Source organism: Apodemus sylvaticus, chromosome 5 (genome assembly GCF_947179515.1).
Source record: "Apodemus sylvaticus chromosome 5, mApoSyl1.1, whole genome shotgun sequence".
Taxonomy (NCBI): Eukaryota; Metazoa; Chordata; class Mammalia; order Rodentia; family Muridae; genus Apodemus; species Apodemus sylvaticus.
The window spans coordinates 77,788,433-77,805,883 of NC_067476.1; positions in this window are offsets into that span (position 1 = coordinate 77,788,433).

The following is a 17,451-nucleotide window of genomic DNA, read 5'->3' on the forward strand; positions in this document are numbered from 1 at the left end:
AGAGAGATTGATTTGGGATTTGCTATTGGTTGTTATTCTTTTTTTAATCCTGATTTTATTTTATTTATTTTTTATTAAATATTTTTATTTTCTATATTCTTTGTTTATATTCCAAATGATTTCCCCTTTCCCGGATCCCCTCTCCCCATATGTCCCATAAGCCTTCTCCTCTCCATCCATTTTCCAATGACCTCCCTCCTTTTTTTCTCTGTCATTATATTCCCCTCCAATGCTTAAAGAACTCTTGACTGTTACTGATTAAAATATTTTATTTTCCCAACTTATTACCTTTTTATTTCTTTATAATCCAAATTTTTCTATAACAGGCAACTCACATTTTGTCTGGTCATTAAGATTATGTCTTCAAGGAAAATATTAAAGTATATATTGCTGATGTCAATGGTGTGCTTAAAGTCTCTAAATATTGAAGACTCTCCTCCCAAAACTTACATGCTAAGGTTCAGTTCCCATAGTGATTATGGTTAGAGGCAAGAGTCAGAATGGGAGGCCTTTTTAGGAACTAATAACTAGATTTTGGCTGATAACCATCTTTCTTGAAATTTGAAATTAATTGATAGACAACCTCATTTTACTAGTAGGTTGAAGAGAGTAATAGTATTGAATATTTCTTATATTCAGTATTTAGATGTCTACTCACACAGGAACATTTACATTCTTTCTTGTTGAGCTAAACCCTATGTTTCCTTTTTAGCTTTTGAAAAGGTGAATAATAGTCACATCAGGATATATATATAATACATTAGAAATATGTGTTCTGTCCTTTATATTATTTTGTGTATTTATATTCACAACTTCCTTTGCTTAGCCTTAATTTTATTTCCTATTTGCAGCCATAACAATAATTACAATCATACAATTTCTGATCACACATATCTAATATGGTTCTTTGGAGACAAACAAATGTTTTATGCCCAGAAGTCCATAACAAAATGTTGAAACCAGTGGAGATTTAGCATAAGAAAGGTGGTTCTCATAATCATGGTATGGAGGAACTTAGTTTCTGGTGAGGGTTTGTAGCATTTCTTTCAGATTCACAGATGGCCATTTGCTGATTATGAAGGTCTTTATGAATGTCACGACCTTTCTTGGAGAATGTGATGAGAAAGCGAACAGTCTAGGGTTTCCACCTATAAGAACATAAATGCTATGAGATCAGCCTTGTATTAGTGTGCCTTAAAGTGTCTCTTCTCTTGTCTTATTCTAAAAATTCAAATTGCCTCTCAAGAAGGAAAGTGAAAGGCCACTTTTAAAAGAATGTATACCTTTACTCTGAGTTAATTCTCTAATAGGATATTCTTTCTCAAAGGTCTGGATGAAACTATTGTTCTTCAGAATTTTTGCCCTTACGGTTTACACAAAGTTAAGAGTTTGACTCCCATGAAAAAGTATGGAGAAGGTCCTGATCCTGGAAAGGATTGATCTAGCATTGGAGGGAAATATAAGGAGAAGAAAAGGAGGGAGGTAATAGGAGAATGGATGGAGAGAAGAAGGTTTATGGGACATATGGGGAGGGGGGATCCGGGAAAGGGGAAATCATTTGGAATGTAAACAAAGAATATAGAAAATAAAAATATTAATAAAAAAATAAAAATAAAAAAAGAGTGAATCTGGGTAGTTGACATCAGTATATTATTTTTACACAGGATCTCATTGTATTGTCTGGGCTCATTTCAAACAGTAGATTCAGTCACTGGATCTTGGTTCCCATCTGAGGTTACGTATATGCTATTGCATCTGTAAGCCTGCGATTAATTTCTGCATACCTAATCCCCAGTCTTTATTGTGGGATGATATCTTTATATTTTATGCCTCAGAGACTATTACCTCTACTGTGATTTTCATATTCAGTGAAAGCTGTGTTGATTTCCTTTCTGCATAAACTGAACTCCTGTGTTTGATGTCATCTTCATTATATATTAAATTTCTTAGAAAGTTTAGAGAACAAAATGTGATCTAACTTACTTTGATTTGTTTTTAGATGGTAAAAAAATATTTTAATACCAGGAAACATATTTGAATGCTCATACTTCTTTTTTCTCATTGGCCTGAAAGTCACTCAGCAAGTCACTAAATATTTTATTTATTTTAGCAGGTGTAGTTTTTAATAAGCAACAACCTAATTAACTAAAGATTAACTTGACTAAACATATATTTCACCTGCTCCATATAACCAAATACAACATTGATTTGGACTTTTGATGGGTATTTATTAAGCCAAATGTGTATATTTTCTTTAAATACTGTCATACTCAGTTCCTCTAATAAGTTCATGTTAAATAAATTAGTCACACATAAGAGACAAAATTATTTATAAATATTTTGCTGTTTTTAATTAAAAGGAAAAATAAAAGGTAGGTTTTGATCCTGTAATACAAAAAGCTGAGAACATTTACATTTTAGTGACTATATTTAAAAATATTCTAACACCAAAGTAATTTGTAATGAAGATAACGAGGAGGGGTCTGGCACAGATAAAATATGATGCCCTTGAATCACAGTTTCTTTTTTTTTTTTTTAAAGAGTTCATTGTATTGGATAGTTTCTAAATTGCTTTATGCTTTCAATTCAATGTTTTTCTGATTTTTAAAAATGGGCTATGGATCTATATAATTCTCTAGAAAGGCATATAGAGATGAATTTTAATGCACTCAAATAATTTACCAAGCTATTTCACACCATAAGAGAAATAATAAGATGATTCTAATCTTTCCACAAAATTCCACATACAATAAGCATTACATATGTGAAATATCAAGAAATAATAAACTTGATTTTTAAGACTAAACACACACATGTGTGTTTTCAGTATTTCAGGTATTTGTACATGTGTTTACAGGTGCTTCTGTGTTCCTGTGCTTGAGAACGTGGAGGTCAGAGAAAAAACTTGAGTGTTGTTCTCAGACAGAAGGTGTCTACTGCTACTATTACTATGACTAACATTACCAACTCCACTGCCACCATCTTCACCAAAACCAACACCATCATTGTTTCTGTTGCTATTATTATCATTATTATTATTATTATTATTATTATTATTATTATTATTATACATAGAAAGTCTCATTGACCTTGCACTTACTAGGTAGACCATGCAGATTGGTCATAGAGTCCCAGGAATCCGCCCAGTTCCTCTCAGTCACTAAGATGGACCAATATATACCCAGCTTTCTTTTTGTGGGTAGGCATATGAAATCAAGGCTCTTGTTCTTATGAGCAATGGACTTTATTGAGTTGTCTTTCCAAGCTCTTTAACTTGATTGCTTAAAGAGATAAGCCACAATCTACTTTCTTGCAAAGTAAACTGTTTTAAATGTTTATAAGTGGAATAGAGATGGAGTCAGATCATCACTGATTCTAGCCACAGATTTTTCTTAACCAGAGTTCCATTGATAGAATTTTATTGCGGTAGAGCAACAGTAGAAATAGCAGTATGTTTCTGTAGGAAAAGATCTTACAGGGTCTACTCATTGAAAAACTCCATATTGATTTTACATGCATAAGGAGGAATTTAATTTCTGTTTTAAATTTTTCTAGTAAATTGATAAGCATCTGGTAAAATTGATGCTTATGAATAAGTGGAGATTGCCAACTACCTGCTACTGGGGTCTTGTAGTTATTAGTAAATGAATAAATGTTAGCCTTTTATAGTTCCATGTCATAACATTTACAGTCTTGTTCTAAGTACTTTGTTTTAGTCAGATTCTTTGATTCAGCAGTTATCAGTAAGGATTGTTGGCATTCTGAAGCAAAGGTTTAAACCATGAATAGAAGCTTCCTAGAAGCTGGGTGAGGTGGTACCTGGCTGATGTCCTACTAGGGATATGTAGGCAGGAGAATCAGGCCTTCAAAGGCAGTCTGAGTTACATAGTAAGAAATGGACTAGCCTGGGATACCTGAGACCTGTCTCACTTTCTCCAAAAACTACCTAAAAACCTGATTAAAAGCATAAATTCAAAATTGATTAAGAAATATTTTATATTTACTTCTTTCACATAATTCATTGGCCTACTCAAAAAATGTGTACTATTACCATGTGTATAGAACAAGAATTTCATACCAACACACAGGAGGCAGAGGCAGGAAGATCTCCATGAGTTCAAAGCCACTCTGACCTAAATAGTGAGTTCTTGGCTAGGCATGACTATGTATTACAATCTTGTCTCAAAAAGTAAACAAATCAAAAATAAAACAACAAACAGCTTGTAATATGTAGCTGATATAGTTCAGGTTGGCTATTACTAAAGATTTTAACCAGAACAAGCTGCCTGAAAATTAGTTAATGCAAGTTGTATTGGGAAAGAAAACTTCTGTCTTTCCTAACACAGTTCTTCACTGAAACATTTTTCTTTCATTTCCTCATTTTATACTAAATCCATAGAACTACTTATTTTCAAATCTCAAGTCATATAAGCTACGTGTATTTAAATGAAGTTTCTTTATTTTATCTCCTGATGAACATATAACCTTTCTAATTAATTTAAAAACATAATGTAATAGTGTATTTGTGAAACAAAACAGGAGCTTGTATATGAAAAAATAGATTATCTTAGATTGATAAATTCATAATAATTTTGTTCCACATAATGTTTACAAAAAACATATGTGCAGAAAAGGTAAAAATTCCCAAATCTTCATTTTGCTGATTTTTTTAATTTTAATTTTTAAATTCTCTCTCTCTCTCTCTCTCTCTCTCTCTCTCTCTCTCTCTCTCTCTCTCTCTCTCTCTCTCTGTGTGTGTGTGTGTGTGAAATGTTAATGTGGGTGGCCATGTAGGACAAAGGAAATGAGTGGCCACACATACTTTATCTACTCGCATTGTATAAGAATAGGAATGCTGTAGTGATTATTTGTTTTTCATTACAAAATTAATCATATCTATAAATACCCCGTTTTCGTAGAACGAACTAAAAAAAATCATATAATACAGACATGGAGAAATGCTAGGAATGACAGAAAAAGCTAAGTTTTATCTTGGTAATTATATTCTTCTCACACACAAAATGCATTTACTCCCCATGACACTTGTTAAGTTTTATTTGATACAGACTCAAATTCTGTGCTCTGTGGCAGGCTGATATTGTGTTCCATCTAGAGAGAAAACTGACAAGTGTACCTTATACATATCTCACACAAGGTCAAAACAATTACAATAAACAACCCCATTTGAAACAGTGATAAATAGGCAATTGTAGCTATTTTTTGTTTTGTATAAATTCTAAAAACTCTTTACACATACATTTCTAGGTATGGATGTCTCTACGACAATGGAGCGCTGCTTGATGGGATTGAATGCTCTTATTGTTTTATTCCATTTACATCCCCAAATTTTTCAGTGAGATTTTATTTTTCCCAACAATTTGTTGCTTATCTAAATAAATATCATATATCTTTTGTAGGAGATTGAGAATGAAGCTATCCCTTGTTTGCAGATTTTGGGAGTCCAAATATATTATCACTTGTATGTTTTATCATTCAATCAAAACTAAACCTTTTAAAAAAAGAATTTCGTTATTTTGAAAGTTTTGTATGTGTTACTCTTTGGATGACTCTACATGAATCTAGTACACACAGAGAGCTATACACAAACACATCTTTTACTTTAGACTTACCTGGAGCCTTTAAAACATCTCTAAATTTTTAGTTTGGAGAATCTAGGTGGCTGCCTTCTCTGGAACTCTTAACTGAGGATGTGATAGTCATGACTTTGTCAGTGCTTACATCCCTACATTCTTTATTATTAATTATTATTATTATATTCTATATTTTTTGTTTATATTACAAATAATTTCCCTTTCCCGGTTCCCCCCTCCCCATAAGTCCCATAAGCCCTATTCCCACCACCCATTCCTCAATCAACCCCTTCCCACTTCTTTGTCCTGGTAATCCCCTATGATGTTTCATTAAGCCTTTACAGGACCAGAGCCCGGTCCTTCCTTCTTCTTGGGAATGATTTGATATGTGAGTTGTGTCTTGGGTATTCAAAGTTTCTGGGCTAATATCCACTTATCAGTGACTGCATTCCATGTGTGTTCTTTTATAAATGAGTTGCCTCACTTAGGATGATATTTTCCATTTCCAACCATTTGCCTAAGAATTTCATGAATTCATTATTTTTAATTGCTGAGTAGTATTCCATTGTGTAAATATACCATATTTTCTGCATCCATTCCTCCACTGAAGGATATCTGGGTTCTTTCCAGCTTCTGGCTATTATAAATAAGGCTGCTATGAACATAGTGGAGCATGTATCCTTATTACATGCTGGGGAATCCTCTGGGTATATGCCCAGGAGTTGTATAGCAGGGTCCGCTGTAAGTGTTGTGCCCAGTTTTCTGAGGAACCTCCAGATTGATTTCCAGAGTGGTTGTATCATCTTGTAATCCCACTAGCAGTGGAGGAGTGTTCCTCTTTCTCAACATCTTGGCCAATACCTGCTGTCGCTTGAGTTTTTAATTTTAGCCATTCTGACTGATGTGAGGTGAAATCTCAGGGTTGTTTTGATTTGCATTTCCCTAATGACTAATGGTGTTAAACATTTCCTAAGCTGCTTCTCAGCCATCCGAATTTCTTCAGGTGAAAATTCTGTTTAGTTCTGTACCCCATTTTTAATAGGGTTATTTGGTTCCCTGGGGTCTAACTTCTTGAGTTCTTTGTATATATTGGATATTAGCCCTCTGTCATATGTAGGGTTGGTGAAGACATTTTTTCCCAATTTGTTGGTTGCTGATATGTCCTTTTGACAGTGTCCTTTGCCTTACAGGGACTTTGTAATTTTATGAGGTCCCATTTGTCAATTCTTGATCTTAGAGCATAAGCTATTGGTGTTCTGTTCAGGAACTTTCCCCTGTGCCCCATGTCCTCAACGGTCTTCCCCAGTTTGTTTTTTATTAGTTTCAGTGTGTCTGGATTTATGTGGAGGTCCTTGATCTACTTGGAATTGAGCTTACTACAATGAGATAAGAATGGATCAATTCACATTCTTCTGCATGTTGACTTCCAGTTGAACCAGCACCATTTGTTGAAAGGGCTATCTTTTTTCCACTGGATGGTTTCAGCTCTTTTGTCCAAGATCAAGTGACCATAGGTGTGTGGGTTCATTTCTGGGTCTTCAATCCGATTCCATTGATCCGCGTGCCTGTCATTGTACAAATACCATGCAGTTTTTAACATTATTGCTCTGTAGTACTGCTTGAGTTCCAGGATAATGATTCCCAAGAAGTTCTTTTACAGTTGAGAATAGTTTAACTATCCAGGGTTTTTTGTTATTCCAGATGAATTTGAGAATTACTGTTTTTAACTCTATGAAAAACTGAGTTGGGATTTTGATGGGGATTGCATTGAATCTGTATATTGTTATTGGCAAGATGGCCATTTTTATTATATTAATCCTGCCAATCCATGAGCGTGGAAGATTTTTCCATTTTCTGAGGCCTTCTTCGATTTCCTTCTTCAGAGACCTGAAGTTCTTGCTATACAGATTTTTCACCGGTTTGGAGAGTCACACCAAGATACTTTAAATTGATTGTGGCTATTGTGAAGGGTGTAATTTCCCTAGTTTCTTTCTCAGTCTGCCTATCCTTTGAGTATAGGAAAGCTACTGATTTGGTTGAGTTGATTTTATAACAGGGCACTTTGCTGAAGTTGTTTATCAGCTGTAGGAGTTCTCTGGTGGAGTTTTTTGGGTCACTTAAGTAGACAATAATATCATCTACAAATAGTGGTAGTTTGAATTCATCCTTTCCAATTTGCATCCCTTTGACCTCCTTATGTTGTCTAGTTGCTCTAACTAGTACCTCAAGTACTATATTGAAAAGATATGGAGAGAAGGGGTAGCCTTGTCTAGTCCCTTATTTTAGTGAGATTGCTTCAAGTTTCTCTCCATTTAGTTTGATGTTGGCTACTGGTTTGCTGTATATTGCTTTTACTATGTTTAGGTATGGGCCTTGAGTTCCTGTTCTTTCTAAGACTTTTAGCATGAAAGGATGCTGAATTTTGTCAAATGCTTTTTCAGCATCTAATGAAATGACCATGTTGTTTTTTTCTTAGAGTTTGTTTATGTAGTGGATAGCATTGGTGGATTTTCTTATATTAAACCATCCTTGCATCCCTGGGATGAAGCCTACTTAATCATGGTGGATGATTGTTTTGATGTGTTCTTGGATTCAGTGGGCAAGAATTTTATTGAGTATTTTTGGATTGATGTTCATAAGGGAAATTTGCCTGAAGTTCTCTTTCTTTGTTGGATCTTTGTGTAGTTTTGGTATCAGCATAATTGTGGATTTGTAGAACAAGTTGGATAGTGTTCCTTCTGTTTCTATTTTGTGGAATAGTTTGACACTATTGGTGTTAGGTCTTCTTTGAAGGTCTGATAGGATTCTGCCCTAAAACCATCTGGTCCTGTGCTTTTTTTGGTTGGAAAACTTTCTATGACCTCTTTTATTTCTTTAGGGCTTATAGGACTGCTTAGATGATATATTTGATCCTAATTAAATTTTGGTATTTGGTATCTGTCTAGGAAATTGTCCAATTCCTCGAGATTCTCCAGTTGTGTTGAGTATAGGCTTTTGTAGTAGGATCCAATGATTTTTTGAATTCCCTCAGTTATTGGTGTTATATCTCCCTTTTCATTTCTTATAGTGTTCATTTGGATACTGTCTCTGTGCCCTTTGGTTAGTCTGGCTAAGGGTTTATCTATCTTGTTGATTTTCTCAAAGAACCACCTCCAGGTTTTGTTGATTCTTTGTTTGGTTCTCTTTGTTTCCACTTGATTGATTTCAGCCCTGAGTTTGATGATATCCTGTCTTTTACTCCTCCTGGGTGAATTAGCTTCTTTTTGTTCCAGGACTTTCAGGTGTTCCATTAAGTTGTTAGTGTATGCTCTCTTCTGTTTCTTTTGGAGGCATTCAGGGCTATGAGTTTTCCTCTTATATTGCTTTCATTGTGTCCCATAGATTTGAGTATGTTGTGCCTTCGTTTTCATTAAAGTCTAAAAAGTCTTTGATTTCTTTCTTTATTTCTTCTTTGGCCAAGGTATCATTGAGTGGAGTACTGTTCAGCCTCCATGTGTATGTGGGCTTTCTGTTTTTTTTTTTTTTGTTGCTATTGAAGACCATTCTTACTCCATAGTGATCTGATAGGAGGCATGGGATTCGTTTGATCTTACTATATTTGTTGAGATCTGCCTTATGACCAATTATATGGTTGACTTTTGAGAAGATACCATGAGGTGCTAAGAAAAAGGTTTATTCTTTTGCATTAGGATGAAATATTATATATATATATATATGTGTGTGTGTGTGTGTGTGTGTGTGTGTGTGTGTGTGTGTGTGGTGTGTGGTATGTGTGTGTGTGTGGTGTGTGTGTGTGTGTATTTGTGTGTGTGTGTTTATTTGTGTGTGTGTGTGTGTATTTATGTGTGTGTGTGTTTATTTGTGTGTGTGTGTGTTAAATCCAATTGGTCCAAAACTTCAATTAGTTTCACTGTGTCCCTGTTTAGTTTCTGTTTTCCTGATCAGTCAGTCCATTGATGAGAGTGGAGAATTGAAGTCACCCAAAATTATTGTGTTAGGTGCAATGTGTGCTTTGAGTTTTAGTAAAGTTTCTTTTACAAATGAGGGTACCCTTGCATTTAGAGCTTAGACATTCAGAATTGAGAGTTCTTCTTGGTGGATTTTTCCTTTGACCAGCAAGAAGTGTCCTTCCATGTCTCTTTTGATGACTTTAGGTTGAAAGTCAATGTAATCTAATATTAGAATGGCTACTTTGGTGCAGTGATAGGCAGGCGGATCAATGGAACAGGATTGAAGATCCAGAAATGAACCCACACAACTATGGCCACATGATTCTCGACAAGGGGGCTGAAAACATTCAATGGAAAAAAGATAGCCTTTTCAACAAATGGTGCTGGTTCAACTGGAGATCAGCATGCAGAAGAATGTGAATTGATCCATCCTTGTCTCCTTGTACTAAACTCAACTCCAAATGGATCAAGGACCTACACATAAAGCCAGACACTCTGAAGCTAATAGAAAAGAAATTGGGGAAGACCCTGAGGACATTGGTACAGGGGGACAGTTTCTGAACAGATCACCAATAGCATATGCTCTAAGATCAAGAATTGACAAATGGAACCTCAAAAAATTACAAAGTTTCTGTAAGGCAAAGGACACCATCAAAAGGACAAATCGGCAACCAACAAATTGGGAAAAGATCTTCACCAACCCGACATCAGATAGAGGGCTAATATCCAATATATACAAAGAACTCAAGAAGTTATACGCCAGGGAACCAAATAACCCTATTAAAAATGGGGTACAGAGCTAAACAAAAAATTTTCACCTGAAGAACTTCAGATGGCAAAGAAGCATCTTAAAAATGCTCAACTTCATTAGTCATTAGGGAAATGAAAATCAAAACAACCCTGAGATTTCACCTTACACCAGTCAGAATGGCTAAGATTAAAAATTCAGGAGACAGCAGGTGTTGGTGAGGATGTGGAGAAAGAGGAACACTCCTCCACTGCTGGTGAGGTTGCAAATTGGTACAACCACTCTGGAAATCAATCTGGTGCTTCCTCAGAAAACTGGGCACATCACTTCCAGAAGATCCTGCTATATCACTCCTGGGCATATACCCAGAGGATTCTCTCGCATGTAATAAGGATACATGTTCCACTATGTTCATAGCAGCCTTATTTATAATAGCCAGAAGCTGGAAAGAACCCAGATGTCCCTCAACGAAAGAATGGATACAGAAAATGTAGTATATATACACAATGGAGTACTATTCAGCCATTAGAAACAATGAATTCATGAAATTCTTAGACAAATGGATGGAGCTAGAGAACATCATACTAAGTGAGGTAACCCAGACTCAAAAGGTGAATCATGGTATGCACTCACTAATAAGTGGATATTAACCTAGAAAACTGGAATATCCACAACATAATCCACACATCAAATGAGGTACAAGAAGAGGTACACAAGAGAAGTGGCTCCTTGTTCTGGAAAGACACAGTGTAGCAGTATAGGGCAAAACCAGAACAGAGAAGTGGGAAGGGGTGGGTGGGTGAACAAGGGGAGGGAAGGGGGCTTATGGGACTTTCAGGGAGTGGGGGGCCAGAAAAATGGAAATCATTTGAAATGTAAATAAAAAATATATCGAATAAAAAAAAAGAAAAATAAAAAAGAATGGCTACTCCAGCTTGTTTCCTGAGACCATTGACTTGTAAAATTGCCTTTTACTCTAAGGTAGTGTTTGTCTTTGACACTTAGGTGTTTTTCCTGTATACAGCAAAATGTAGGTTCCTGTTTATGTATCCACTCTGTTAGGTTATGTCTTTTTATTGGGGAATTGAGTCCATTGATGTTAAGAGATATTAAGGAATAGTGATTATTACTTCCTGTCATTTTTGATGTTATGTTTTATATTTCATTGGTTTACTTCTTTTGGGTTTGATGAAAGAAGGTTACTATCTTGCTTTTGCCATAGTGTAGTTTCCCTCCTTGTATTAGTGTTTTCTGCCTACTATACTTTGTAGGGCTAGGTTTATGGAAATATATTGTGTAAATTTGGTTTTGTCCTGGAATATTTTGGTCTTTCCATCTATGGTGATTGAGAGTTCTGCTAGGTATAGTAGTTTTGGCTAGCATTTGTGTTTTCTTAGAGTCAGTATGAGATCTGCCCAGGATCTTCTAGCTTTCATGGACTCTGGTGAAAAGTCTGGTAGAATTCTGATGGGTCTTACTTTATGTCACTGTGCTGTAGATACAATTTAAAAGCTATATATTCTCATAAGAAAAAGTTTATTTCCAATTTTAACAAGTTCCAACAGCTCTAGAATCTAGAGAATCTATCAGCTCTCTTTTTTATGTGTATAAACATCTGCTTATTTTCTTACAAACCTGTTTCTTGAGGTATCTAGCTATGAAAGACAGAATTTGCTTTGTGTTTTTATGCCCTTCTGAAAATCCTCCTTTAAAAATACCATAAATCCCTCCAGTAAACTACCATCATGTACTCACAGAGTCATCACCAAAAGACTTGTCTCTGTACAATAGGGGTTTGTATTCATCCTGTTTTCTATAATATTTTACTGAATATTTTTCAAGACTCATTTTATAATTCCTTTATAGCCTTGAACCACAACTGAAAATTTAAAGTCACAATGTTTTTCTTGCAACTACACAATAGTTATATGTTTCTATAGAAACTAATATGCATGCAACTATACAGTTGTACAATAAAGTACTACCAAAATAAGTGATTTAACAACAATTTTTTTCTCACATGTATATATCTATAAGTCAGCCTGAGGTTCGAGTATTTTCATATATTTTAGCTTGCTTACTTTCTGAATGTATCTCGGTTCCAGCTTTACTAGACCTAATTAACAATCTTCTTGGATGAGATTAATAGGAAGAATGTATTCTTCTAAGTACCCAGATAGAAATATTATTGAAAATAAATGTATATAATGTTCCTTGTGTCTAGTATCAAAACTTACATGCTGTCAATTTTGATAAGATTCCAATAGTCAGATATTAGCCCTCTATCTGATGTAGGGTTGGTGAAGATCTTTTCCCAATTTGTTGATTGCTGATTAGTCCTTTTGATGGTGTCCTTTGCCTTCAGAAACTTTGTAATTTTATGAGGGCCCGTTTGTCAATTCTTGATCTTAGAGCATACACTATTGGTAATCTGTTCAGAAACTTTCCCCCTGTACCGATGTCCTCAAGGGTCTTTCCCAGTTTCTTTTCTATTAGCTTCAGAGTGTCTGGCTTCATGTGGAGGTCCTTGATCCATTTGGAGTTGAGCTTAGTACAAGGAGACAAGGATGGTGGATCAATTCGCATTCTTCTGCATGCTGTCCTCCAGTTAAACCAGCAGCATTTGTTGAAAAGGCTATCTTTTTTCCATTGGATGTTTTCAGTCCCTTTGTCAAGGATCAAGTGGTCATAGGTGTGTGGGTTCATTTCTGTATCTTCAATCCTGTTCCACTGATCCGCCTGCCTGTCACTGTACCAATACCATGCAGTTTTTAACACTATTGCTCTGTAGTATTGCTTGAGGTCAGGGATAGTCAGGGATACTGATACCCCCAGAATTTCTTTTATTGTTGAGAATAGTTTTAGCTATCCTGGATTTTTTTGTTATTCCAGATGAATTTGAGGATTGCTCTTTCTAAATCTGTGAAGAATTGAGTTGGAATTTGATGGGTATTGCATTGAATCTGTATATTGCTTTTGGCAAAATGGCCATTTTAACTATATTAATCCTGCCGATCCATGAGCATGAGAGGTTTTTTCATTTTTTGAGGTCTTCTTCCATTTCCTTCTTCATAGTCTTGAAGTTCTTGTCATACAGATCTTTCACATGTTTGGTAAGAGTCACCCCAAGGTACTTTATACTGTTTGTGGCTATTGTGAAGGGGGTCATTTCCCTAATTTCTTTCTCAGCCTGCTTATCCTTTGAGTATAGGAAGGCTACTGATTTGCTTGAGTTGATTTTATAATCTGTCACTTTGCTGAAGTTGTTTATCAGCTGTAGGAGTTCTTTAGTGGAGTTTTTTGAGTCACTTAGGTAGACTACCATATCATCTGCAAATAATAATAGTCTGACTTCTTCCTTTCCAATTTGTATCACTTTGACATCCCTATGTTATCTAATTGCCCGAGCTAGTACCTCAAGTACAATATTGAAAAAATAAGGAGAAAGGGAGCAGCCCTGTCTAGTCCCTGATTTTAGTGGGATTGCTTCAACTTTCTCTCCATTTAGTTTGATGCTGGGTACCGGTTTGCTGTATATTGCTTTTACTATGTTTAGGTATGGGCCTTGAATTCCTGTTCTTTCCAAGACTTTAAGCATGAAAGGATGCTGAATTTTGTCAAATGCTTTTTCAGCATCCAATGAAATGACCATGTGTTTTTTTTTCTTTGAGTTTATTTATGTAGTGGATTGCATTGATGGATTTCCGTATATTGAACCAACCCTGCATCCCTGGGATAAAGCCTAGTTAATCATGGAAGAACTCAAGAAGTTAGACTCCAGAAAACCAAATAACCCTATTTAAATAAATGGAGTACAGAGTTAAACAAAGAATTTTAACCTGAAGAACTTCAGATGGCGGAGAAACATCTTAAAAAATGCTCAATTTCATTAGTCATCAGGGAAATGCAAATCAAAACAACCCTGCGATTTCACCTTACATCAGTCAGAATGGCTAAGATTAAAAATTCAGGAGACAGCAGATGTTGGCGAGGATGTGGAGAAAGAGGAACACTCCTCCACTGCTGGTAGCGTTGCAAATTGGTGCAACCACTCTGGAAATCAGTCTGGCAGTTCCTCCGAAAACTGGGCACATCACTTCCAGAAGATCCTGCTATACCACTCCTGGGCATATACCCAGAAGATTACCCAGCATGTAATAAGGATACATGTTCCACTATGTTCATAGCAGCCCTATTTATAATTGCCAGAAGCTGGAAAGAACCCAGGTATCCCTCAACAGAAGAGTGGATGCAAAAAATGTGGTATATATACACAATGGAATACTATTCAGCCATTAGAAACAATGAGTTCATGAAATTCTTACGCAAATGGATGGAGCTAGAGAACATCATACAAAGTGAGGTAACCCAGAATCAAAGATGAATCATTGTATGCAATCACTAATAAGTGGATGTTAACCTAGAAAACTGGAATACCAAAAACATAATCCACACATCAAATGAGGTACAAGAAGAACAGAGGCGTGGCCCCTTGTTCTGGAAAGACTCAGTGAAGCAGTATAGGGCAAAACCAGAACAGGGAAGTGGGAAGGGTTGGGTGGGAAAACGGGGAGGGAAGGGGGCAGATGGGACTTTCAGGGTGTGGGGGTCTAGAAAAGGGGAAATCATTTGAAATGTAAATAAAAAATATATTGAATATTAAAAAAATTCCAATAGTCGAAGAAAGTCTAGGGCTACTGTTCTCATAAATGGAACTACAAAATATATTTGGCATCAGTGAGAAGACATTAGAATTAACTTAATAAATGAAGAATAGGAGACAATGTTGCCATTTCAACACATTTTATCCATTACATTTTACGTATATTAATAGATGTCCTTAATTTTGAAGCAGAGAGTTTTTGCTTCATTATGCTTTATTAACTAGTGTGTTTTATACCCCATTTTAGAAATCCACTCACAATAAATTTGTGAAGATGATTTTCTTTTTTTTTTCATTTTTAGATATTTTCTTTATTTACATTTCAAATGTTATCCCCTTTTCAGATTTTCCCCCCAGAAACCCCTTTCCTATCCTACCTCCCCCTGCTTCTATGAAGATATTCCCCTTCCAACCAACCTACCCATTACTGCATTTCTGAGCTGGCATTGCCCTACACTGGTGCATCAAGCCTTCACAGGACCTAGAGCCTCTCCTTCCATCGATGACCTTTAAATCTAGCCTCTGCTATGTATGTGGCTGGTGCCATGAGTCCCTCCATGTGTACTCCTAGATTGGTTGTTTAGCCTCTGGGAGCTCCAGGGGATATGGTTGGTTAATATTGTTGTTCTTCCTATGAGGCTGCAAATCCTTTTACCTCCATCAGTCTTCTCTAACTCCTCCATGGGGATCCTGTGCTCAGTCCAATTGTTGGCTGTGAGCGTGTGCCTCTGTACTTTTTAGGATCTCAGGAGACAGCTATATCAAGGTCCTATCAGCAAGCACTTTTTGGCATCCACAATAGTGTCTGGGTTTGGTGACAGTATATGAAATGGATACCTAGGTGGAACCATTTCTGAATGTCCTCTCCTTCCGTTTCTACTCTACACCAATGGCTTATGCTCTAAGATCAAATATAGACAAATTGGACCTCATAAAATTGCAAAGCTTCTGAAAGGTAAAGGACACTGTGAATAGGACAAAACGGCAACAAACAGATTGGGAAAAGATCTTTACCAACCTGACATCTGATAGAAGGTTAATATCTAATACATACAAAGAACATAAGAAGTTAGACTACAGAGAATCAAATAACCCTATTAAATATGGGGAACAGAGCTAAACAAAAAATTCTCAACTGAAGAATATTGAGAATTTGGCCCAGAAACAACTAAAGAAATGTTCAACATCCTTTATCAACAAGGAAATGCAAATCAAAACAACCCTGAGATTCCACCTCGTACAGGTCAGAATGGGTAAGATCAAAAACTCAGGTGACAGTAGATGCTGGCAAGGATGTGGAGAAAGAGGAACACTCACCCATTGTTGGTGGGACTGCAAGCTGCTAAAACCTCTCTGGAAATCAGTTTGGCTGTTCCACAGATAATTGGACAAACTATTACCCGAGGACCCAGCTATACCACTCCCTGCCATATACCCAAAAGAGGCACCAACAATTAACAAGGACACATGTTCCACTGTGTTCATAGCAGCCTTATTATAATAGCCAGAAGCTGGAAAGCACCCAGATGTCCTTTAACAGAGGGATACAAAAAATATGATACATTTACCCAATGGAGTACTGCTCAGCTATTAAAAACAATGAATTCATGAAATTCTTAGGCAAATATATGGACTCACAAAATATTATCCTGAGTGAAGTAACCCAATCACAAAAGAACACACATGGTATGCACTCACTGATAAGTGGATATTATCCCAAAAGCTCAGAATACCCAAAATACAATTCACAGATTACATGAAGTCCAAGAAGACAGAAGACCAAAGTGTAGAAGCTTCGATTCTTCTTAGAAGGGAGAACAAAATGCTCAAGGGAGGAAATACAAAGTATTGAGAAGATGGTTATCTTAGTGTGATTTTTAATATTTATCACTTATAACTTTTATATTTCAATTTATGGCCTGAGAACGATTTACCTTACTTTATGCTGTGAGATGAGGTTAGGCTAGATACATTTTTTTGTATATTAGGGTCATTCAATTGACAACTTAGAGGTAGTCTACAAAAATATGACTTCTTTTTTGCATAATATTACTTCCCAGAAAAATTAAAAGAAGTAGAAGAATGTGGGTATGATTTTAAATTATTAATTTTGTTAAGTCCTTTTTGAAGTCCTTTCTGAAGCCAGCATCATGTTGCATTCACAAATGCTGACTGTCTCATGATATAGTATGTAAGGCATGCAAGATCCATGGCTTTATTCTTTCACAACACCCCCTCACTACTCTAGGTCTTCTGTATAAATGAAACAGCCTTTGAATTAATATCCAAGAACTCACCTAACATAGCCATTGCTGTTTTAAATATGTTAACAATAAATCCATAAACTAACTTTTAAAAACTAATACATTGATAATATCAAAACCTAAAATGTAGTTTATTTGGTGTTGCTTGTTACTTTACTAAATGTTGAAAAAATTAACATTTTTTATATGGAATTATTATAGTTTTGTTAATCTTATTTCTAAATACTTGACCACT